This window comes from Panulirus ornatus, chromosome 21 (assembly GCF_036320965.1).
Source record: "Panulirus ornatus isolate Po-2019 chromosome 21, ASM3632096v1, whole genome shotgun sequence".
Taxonomy (NCBI): Eukaryota; Metazoa; Arthropoda; class Malacostraca; order Decapoda; family Palinuridae; genus Panulirus; species Panulirus ornatus.
In genome coordinates this window covers 14,496,382-14,506,381 of record NC_092244.1, presented here as the reverse complement: position 1 = coordinate 14,506,381, position 10,000 = coordinate 14,496,382, and the positions used below count along the sequence as shown (strand labels likewise).

General features: G+C 43.4%; 1 protein-coding gene across 3 annotated transcripts in view; it reads left to right on the top strand.

The window, feature by feature from the left end:
• Nucleotides 1-10,000, top strand: part of LOC139756391 (uncharacterized) — a 437,124-nt gene that overhangs the window by 282,379 nt on the left and 144,745 nt on the right. For all 3 annotated transcript variants that reach the window (XM_071675795.1, XM_071675793.1, XM_071675794.1), the window contains one exon: nt 1,612-1,739. The gene's annotated coding sequence lies outside the window, so the exon portion shown is untranslated. The remainder of the gene's footprint in view (nt 1-1,611; nt 1,740-10,000) is intronic.

Sequence of the window (10,000 nt, the reverse complement as noted above, 5' to 3'; positions counted from 1 at the left end):
GTATATTCACCTCTAATAACCACTAGTGACACTCATTCTTATCATGTGGATATACATGACATTAATTACTGGAGATAGTGTTCATGAAAGACTTAGACATTTGTTATATATTCATAGGAAGAAGAAAAAAGGACAATTGATGAATAACAGCGCACCAACGAATGAGGATTTCCTAAAGTGTGTAACTGAACAAGGATTAGATTTGACTGCTTGTGCCGTCCTATTCTGGGATATTTGAGATTAAGAAATATATATGTATATATCACCACAGTTAAACGAATCCTTAAGCAAAGTGGAAGATGAAATATCTAACGTTTTAGCTTCTACTGGGTTGATGAGCGCTCTACACGAAATGCCAAACGTGAAGGACCATTCACAAAAAGTTACACTCTTAACACCTTCGTTGTCATCATCAGTAACACTGTGACTCAGATGGGGAGTCCATGCAAACGCATGTAAGACCCTTCCCCAGTACCCCGTCAGCTGCCCCTCGCTCTCCACAACACCACAGAAAATTGCAGCCACTTCGCATCCGTGCAAGTAGCTCCATTTGACCCTCATGTTTCCATAAGAGATCTCACTTCGAAGTCACCCCGTTTGGCCCCAGGTGGGTTCTCAACGAGACTGGAGAAAAAGGACGAGGCAGAGGTTCATGGCCTCCTAGTCCAGAATCCATGTCCAAGTCCACAGTCCTCTCCCTACAGCCTGCTCTTCCAGACGCAAGAGGCAACCCAGCAGGGGAGGGAGAGCTGACAACGGGGTGTGATCTGGTCACTCCCTCCCTCCAACAATACCTCAGCCATCAAGAATCATTTTTGTGTGGTGGTGTAGTCCATCGTCATTCTTCGCCCTGGACTGGAATCGTATAAGAACTGACATTTGCTCTTTCCACCCAAACTCCCCATCAGCCATTAGGGAGGCGAGGGACACACACACACACACACACACACACACACACACATGACAGCAACACTGAACAGATCCTATGCTCACATCAGTCATGTAATGTACCATCTGTCTCTTTATTAACCTGTGTTTCATGTTGTAAGTAATTAAGTAAGCGCTAATCATATCACAAGTGTCGTCCCTTCCTTACTGTAGTGGTAAAGTAAGTTGACCACTACGTTACTACCTTCTTGAGACATTCACTGCCACTGCAATTACCACTGCCTCTACCACCACCACCACCATCATTACTAAAGCCACTACGAACACCACCACCACTACAACAACGCCACCATCACCACCACCACTAACACCACCATCACCAACAATACCATCACCTCCACCACCTCCACCATCACCACTAACACCACCATCAATACCCTCACCTCCACCACCACCACCACCAACACCACCAACACCACCACCATCACCACCATCACCAACAATACCCTCACCTCCACCACCACCACCACCATCAACCACCACTGCCACACCTACTTAGGATGACAGCCGCCACCCTCTATGGCACACACTCCCCCATCATCCTACTGTAGCCAGTCATAAACATTTATACATTGTACATTTACCATGTTTTTGGCTTACGTCGTGTCGTCGTCTCTGCTCCTGCCAAGTTATTAATATTTTCCACCGTTTTCTCTCCCGCAGAACACTGGTTGGCGCCGACGGAGGGGGGACTTTTGTATTCAGTTAGCCCCGTGTCTCCGGTCGCACACCCGCCCCGCCTTGGATGCCCCGCTATTCGCCTGAGCTCACGCCCTCCCACACTCATCCCTGTGAGTATGCTGTACACATATTCTCGTGACTGTGAGTGTAACGATGATATACACTCGTCTCTGTAACTGTATCGATGATATGAACGTGCCTGTAAGTGTAACGATGGTACACTTATCTAAGTATATCGATGGCAACATACTCGTGTCTTTAAGTGTAACGATGGTACACTTATCTCTGTAAGTGTACCAATGATGCATTCGTCTTTGTAAGGGTATACTTGTCGATAGATTCTTCCCTGTGTACCACCGATATACCCGCTCGTAATACACCCCGTCCATGGAAGTATGTCGTAAATCAAACATTCATTTTTTTATTTTCCGATTAATCAGCCAATACATCGAAGCGTATCCCTTGTGCACTCATCCGTTAAATGTGCATCATTCATGCACTCATCTTAGTGCCTCGGCCATGCACTCACTCGCCTGTGGAAGTGTAGCGCGTATGAATGATGCGTTGCCAGTGCTGCTGCACTCCACACCCCTTTTTCAAGAGTTACACCTACCCCTCCACCCCGCGAGGTGCGCCACACTGATTGAACCCTGACCTGAAAATTTGCGTTTTTGTGGAATCCTGTGTTTGTTGATGGGATGTGATTAGGACGATAATCATCAAGTCATAGTGCTCCTCTTCAGTGTTATATGAGTAGTAGTAGTAGTAATAGTAGTTGTAGTAGTAGTAGTGCTGTATAGTAGTAGTAGTAGTAATATAAGTAGTGTTGTATAGTAGTAGTAGTAGTAGTAGTAGTATAAGTAGTGCTGTATAGTAGTAGAGTTGTAGTAGTAGTAATGATAATAATGATCATTTTTGAGTGATTGTGGTAGTAGTAGTAGTAATAGTAGTTGTAGTAGTAGTAGTAGTAATGGTATGAGCATTTATGGCATTGGTAATATTAGAAATAATGCTAGTCATAAACAGTATTTATCCTATGGAAGCCAGTAGACAACCATAGCTTCATCTTGAGCCACACACACACACACACACACACACACACACACACACACACACACACACACACACACCAAGAAAAAAACTGGAACACAGGAAGAGAAATCATATTACAGTGATAACAGAAAACGAAAAAAAAAAAATTAGGTGCCCGTTCTCTAATGTGTGCGTCGCAACACACGGAGTGTTCGGGCCTGTGTTTGCTTCCTGAACAAGGCGACCGGCTCGCAGCCAACCCAGCTGTCTACAGTGTGTTGATTAATGGGTACCTGCCATGAGGTGGGATATATATATATATATATATATATATATATATATATATATATATATATATATATATATATATATATATATATATATATATATATATGTATATATATACATATATATATATATATATATATATATATATATATATATATATATATATATATATATATATATATATATATATATATATATATATGTACACATATTGTTATGTATGTGTGATTATTTTTGTGTTACGAGGAGAGCGTTTTACACTCGTGTGGCCCCGTCTCTTAGCCTTGTATGTATGTATGTATGTACCATGCCTTTACTCCTCTGTGCGTATACACACACACACACACACACACACACACACACACACAGAGCGCACGGAGGCACGTACACTATAGTGACAGATGATAATTGCGCCTTTCACTGGAGGTTAAGGTAAAGTATATTCATCCCTACAAACAAAAATGGGAAATAAACTGGATATAATGACCTTATATACCGGTATGTGTGAAGGGAACGTGTTAATATCCAGAGGGTTTTTATAAACAGGTGTTGTAGATGACCCTTAACCCTTAGGTTGTAACTTGATGGCCTTTAACCCTTTGGTTTTAACTGATGACATGACCTTTAGCCCTTAAGTTGTAACTGATGACCTTTAACCCTTAAGTTGTAACTTATGATCCTTAACCCTTAGGTTTGAACTGAAGACCCTTAACCCTTAGGATATAGCTGATCACCCTTAACCCCTAGGTTGTAACTGATAGCCCTTAATCCTAAGGTTATAACTTATGTCCCTTAACCCACAGGTTGTAACTGGTGGCCCTTAATCCTTAGCTTGTAACTGATGGCCTTTAGCCATTAGGTTACAAACAACGACCCTTAACATTTAGGTCATAACTGATGGCCAGTAACCCGTAGGTTGTCACCAATGACCCTTAACCCTTTGAATGTAACTGATGAACCCTTAACCCGGAGATTATATAACTGATGACCTTTAACCCTTAGATTATAAGCTATGACCCCTATTCCCTTAACCCTTAGATTATAACTGATAACCCTTAACCAAACGACTTGTACAATTCCCATCCTTTTGTCCCTGGGATAAAATAATGGCAACCCACTCGTAATATATTTTTTTTTGTGTGTGTGTGTGTGATGGAAGAACAAGAAAAGGAGACTGAAGAAGGAGGAAACAAAATTCTTTAGGGGGAGAAAAAATATGTCTCCCTCATTAGGAAGAAAAGTAATGGAAGAATATAAGAGTTAAGGACGCGAGTTCCTTACCTGGCAGCTTGTTGGCTCAGGTGAGGTGGGGGGGGCCTGCCTGTCTGTAAGGTATATAGATGCCAAGGGCTGTCTGTCACACCAGCTGTGGCCTGTTATAAATACTATACTGTATTGTGTACCGCCCTCCCCTTCCTCCTCTCCCTCCTCCTGCACCGTATCCACACTCCACATCTCGCCACCAGCACTGCTGATTACGCGTTATCTGCGCTGTCTGGGGCGGGCGCACTTGCTGCTAGCATACCTTCCTCTCCATCACACACTGTATATCCACACTGCATATCTGCCACCAACACTGTATTACGCATACTGCACGCATCCCGTCATTCTCCATCAAAACAGTGCTCAGTTTCGACGAGTACGATTCGTACTTAGATATAATGAACAGATATATAATGAACAAATATAATGAACATGATTGGTATGTTCTACGGTAAACTGTATGTATGATGGTATATATGTACATACGTTGCTCGTATACTGTCGAATACAGAATCTTTATATTCACACTGATGTCACACTCTATTGTTCATAAGTATGTATCAGTGTCTCACAACTTATAAAACAGACTGGATGATCCCATGTTTCCTATGCTGTAAGTATAAGTAATGATATAAGTTTTGAAGAGTGCTTCAAAGTGTACTTAGCATAATTGTTTAGTGTGAGTATTCGATGGGTGTGGAAAGGGTGTGGTCATCTATGTATGTATACCCAGCAGGTGTAGTTATTGGTGTATGAATAGTGTCTGAATACAGTGGTAGTATATACACACACACACACACACACACACAATGCATACATATACATATACGTTTTCCAAATTGTTTTTGGTGTGAAAATGATAAACATTTTGGCCATCCATAAACATTTGGAATATGAAGTCTTGTTTGCTGAATTTACACAAGTGGAGGATCGGGTTACATGATACAGCCCTTACCCTGCTGCATACAGGGGATTCATAGATAGGTAGCAAGAACAACAATAGATGGAGAGCAAGAATAATAGTTGGAGAGACATGGAGATACAGTTTCTAACTCAGATACAGTCTCTAAAGCAGAGATACAGTCTCTAACTTAGAGATACAGTCTCTAACTTAGAGATACAGTCTCTAACTCAGAGATACAGTCTTTAACTTAGAGGTACAGTCTCTAACTTAGAGATACAGTCTCTAACTCTTTGATGTCTTTCGGAAGTGGGAAATGATTCCGTTTTTCAAACCGTCATAGCTTAGAATTACAGGTACAGTTGGGGTATACAGTCAGGGTTGGAAATTTCAGTCATTGTTAAGTTGTATGGACGCAGAACCTGTTGAGACATTGTCGAAGCTAAAATGCACAGGTGCAGCTGAGAGACGCTGTCATAGCTGAGCTGATTCACAGCTGGGGCAGACTTATAGCTGATGAGCTAAGTATAAGACAGACGGAGCAGCTGCTGCAGAAGCAGTGGATAAATAATGATAACCAAAAAAAAATAGAGAAATTCTTCGCGAGGTGGGTACGCGTTAAGCCCTAGAGCACGAAGGTACGACCCTTGAGCACGACGACGGTACGACCCTTGAACACGACCTTTAAAGCAGGACGACCATACGACCCTTGGGTATCGTGGCCTGGCCTTTGCCTGATTGTTTAAGGATCAAGGGCCGTACCGTCGTGCACAGGGGCCGTACCTCCGTGCTCAAGGGCCGTACCGGCGTGCTCAAGGGCCGTACCGGCGTGCTCAAGGGCCGTACCTCCGTGCTCAAGGGCCGTACCGTCGTGCTCAAGGGCCGTACCTCCGTGCTCAAGGGCCGTACCGGCGTGCTCAAGGGCCGTACCGTCATGCTCAAGGGCCGTACCTCCGTGCTCAAGGGCCGTACCTCCGTGCTCAAGGGCCGTACCTCCGTGCTCAAGGACCGTACTGTCGCGCTCAAGGGCCATACCGTCGTGCTCAAGGGCCGTACCTCCGTGCTCAAGGGCCGTACCTCCGTGCTCAAGGGCCGTACCGTCGTGCTCAAAGGCTCTCACCGTCGTACATGAAGGCTCACAACCGTCGTACTTTTAAAAAGGCTAAAAATGGCCAATAGAAAGAAAAAAAAAAAGGCCAGACGGAGGCAGTGACAGGTGTACTGGTGGATACACACACACACACACACACACACACACACACACACGACAACAGGTGGAACGTAAACCTGGAGAATAGAGAGGCTGGCGCGCCAACCATCACTACCACTCAACACACGAATATAGACACACACACACACACACACACACACACTCACACACACACACTCAAACTGGGATATGCGAGGTGTGTGTGTGTTTACATACATAGGAGTAATGGAGTACATGTATACAAGGTTCAGAGACGGGGTAACACAAGTGTAAAACTCTCTTCTCACAATACACACACACACACACACACACACACACACACGCATATGTGACGTTCAGCGCAGCACATTGGAGGGAACAAGACTGACAGCGAACAACACGCGTCGCGACCAGAAGTCTGTGGACAGGAATAACCCAGCGAAGGAGAGGGACTTATAGACCTTAGAATTCTCTCGTTCTGTACACAGACTTCACTTGTGATCCCCTTACAGCACTCATTAACGAGGGTCCGCTAGTACAGTAGTCATCAACAGGTGGGCCATATGAATAGTGATTCTGTATATATATATATATATATATATATATATATATATATATATATATATATATATATATATATATACTCAGATGCCATCTCTTATCAGCTTTCTCCAGCGGGACTGCGCCCATGGTCTCTCTCTCTCTCTCTCTCTCTCTCTCTCTCTCTCTCTCTCTCTCTCTCTCTCTCTCTCTCTCTCTCTCCAAAACGGCGTCATGGTGTCAACGCTTCGAGCTCTGGTACGGATAAAACGCCTCCTCTTTTAATTAAAACTTCACGATTTACAACGGTAGGGAAAGGGGGAGGAGGAGAAGGTGGTGGAGGTGTGGTGGGGGATGTGGTGGAGGAGGAGGAGAGGCGTGGGTAACACACTGGTCACATAAACCACCACTATGAGTCTATCTTCTTTTCTTTTTTTCTTCTTTTTTTTCTAATTACGTGTGAATACCATGAACAGCTAGAGTGACCCCCATCATTCCTGTTTCAAGTCCCGTTCTTACATAGCAGAGGTTCAGGCAGTAGATTGTCACACTTGCGTCATCCTCTTCTGATACAATGTTGCGTCTGTGATGCAGTACATTGTCACACTTGCGTCTTCCTCTTCTGATACATTGTTGCGTCTGTGATGCAGTAGATTGTCACACTTGCGTCATCCTCTTCTGATACATTGCTGCGTCTGTGATGCAGTACATTGTCACACTTGCGTCATCCTCTTCTGATACATTCTTGCGTCTGTGATGCAGTACATTGTCACACTTGCGTCATCCTCTTCTGATACATTGTTGCGTCTGTGATGCAGTAGATTGTCACACTTGCGTCCTTCCTCTTCTGATACATTGTTGCGTCTGTGATGCAGTACATTGTCACACTTGCGTCATCCTCTTCTGATACATCGCTGCGTCTGTGATGCAGTAGATTGTCACACTTGCGTCATCCTCTTCCTCTTCTGATACATTGCTGCCTCTGTGATGCATCAATACAGTAGGTGGTAGGTTAATGTATTATTCAGGTTAATGTTAGGGTCGTGTATAACTCAAGTACTTAAGTTATGATTTGTGCAGAAATCTACCTCAGTTTTCTGACTCACTTAATCATAACTTACGCTCAATTTCCAGCAGAATGCGATATTCCAAATCACTAACTCGCTAACTCAGATTTGAGTACCTTTCTGAACCATTGAAGTATTTGAGGCTCTGCCCAAATGATACATAACTTAGAATTTAACTAAAGTTACTGGGGCTTAAGTTACTTCAAAATCATGTAACTTACGCACGCACCTTCTGTGGTGATATGTCACATAATTCAAGTTTCTAGACAATTTTTATAGTACTGAAACAGTTATTACAGTACTCAAAAGCGTTTCGTATACATTTATGTCTAATTTTTTTTTTCTGAATGACGATTTATTTTGAAACAAATATGAAGTCCGGTAACACCTGTGAATACTATTATTAATGTATGGTTCTCTCTCTCTCTCTCTCTCTCTCTCTCTCTCTCTCTCTCTCTCTCTCTCTCTCTCTCTCTCTCTCTATCTATCTATCTATCTATCTATCTATCTATATATATATATACATACATAATTCTATACACACACACACACACACACACACACACACACACACACAGTTACGTAAACGGAGAGTGTTGTAACATTTGAACACGACGGTACGATCCTTGGCTGCGATGCCAGGAACTTTGACATGACCGGTAATGATGAGGTCAAAGGCCGGGTCATCATAACCAAGGGTCGAGCTGCCTTCGTAACAAGAAGTTAGCAGCCATCAACCAATCGTTGTGTCTGTAACAAGAAGGTTGAAGTTATCACCCAATTACTGCCTCTATAACAAGAACGTAAGGAGCTTACCAACCAATCGCTGCCTTTGTGCCAAGATGGTAGAATCCACCAGCCAATCGCTGCCTCTCTAACAAGAGGGTAGAAGCTACTAGCCAATCGCTGCGTCTCTAACAAGAGGGTAGAAGCTACCAGCCAATCGCTGCCTCTCTAACAAGAGGGTAGAAGCTACCAGCCAATCGTTTTGTGTGTAAAACGAATGGAGGAAGGGAAAAGCTGATTTTGGGTGAATGACAGTAATATGGCCTGAGCCTTGGGTCGTTAGGCTGCCTTTTCTTAGGCGTAAACTCAATCTTACGGCAGCAATTGAGGGAGATCAGGTTACTCCGTCTGTAGCACTCTGTTGCCCTCGCCGGGGCTTAGCGCCTGGATGGGCCAACAGTACGGATCATTTTTCCGTTTTCCTGTTCACGACTGAAGGTGAGGAAGATTGTGAAGACTTCGTTATATATATATCGCATTACGCGGGATATTGCTCCCCTCAGAGTAGAAAACGTCGGGGAATATGTGTCGAAATATGTATGTATATGCCAGCTCGATGCCAGTTAGAGAGTGGATGCGAGTGATTCAGCCCCGTCCTTCGTCTGTTGCGAACGCTACCTAGCTGAAGTAGGAAACGGTGAACAAGTATGAAAAAAGGAAAAAAAAAAATATATATATATATGATGGAAAAGGAGTATGAAGAACTAAAGTAAAAAGGGCATGAAGAACAGAGAAAATGTTCGAGTTAATGTGAATTTACGTAAATGTCTTGTTTCGTCTGTGATTGTCTGAAGGGCTGTTAACTGGTTTGACGACAGGAAAGTGGGTAATGGTTTGATCAGGAGGAGTTGCTATACCGAATGAGAATGGCATGATGTTACAGTAATTGAGGAAGGTGGTCATGGAGGCTTTGCGTAAGATGGAATGTAGCAAACAGGATGGAGTGGAAGGCATTGCAGTTAACCTCATCAGAAATGAAGTTGACATCGTCGGTCATTAGTTAATCAGGCTACTCGCTGGTTGTATGACCCAAGGTGAGGTGCCAGAGGACTGGCAAGCAACATATGTTGTACTCATGTATAAGGGAAGGGAAAACAATAAGTGAATAATCGAATTCCAGAGGTATGAATCCACTCAGTACACAGAGGGATAAGGTGTATTCGAGGAAGTTGATTTGAGAGGATGGTAGCATGAAAAGAGCATCAGACTGAGGAGGATAAATGGGGGTTTGAGGAGTGGTAGAGAAGGTGTGGATCAGGTGTTTGCTTTTGAAGGAATTTGTGAGAAACAGATGGATCTAGAGAG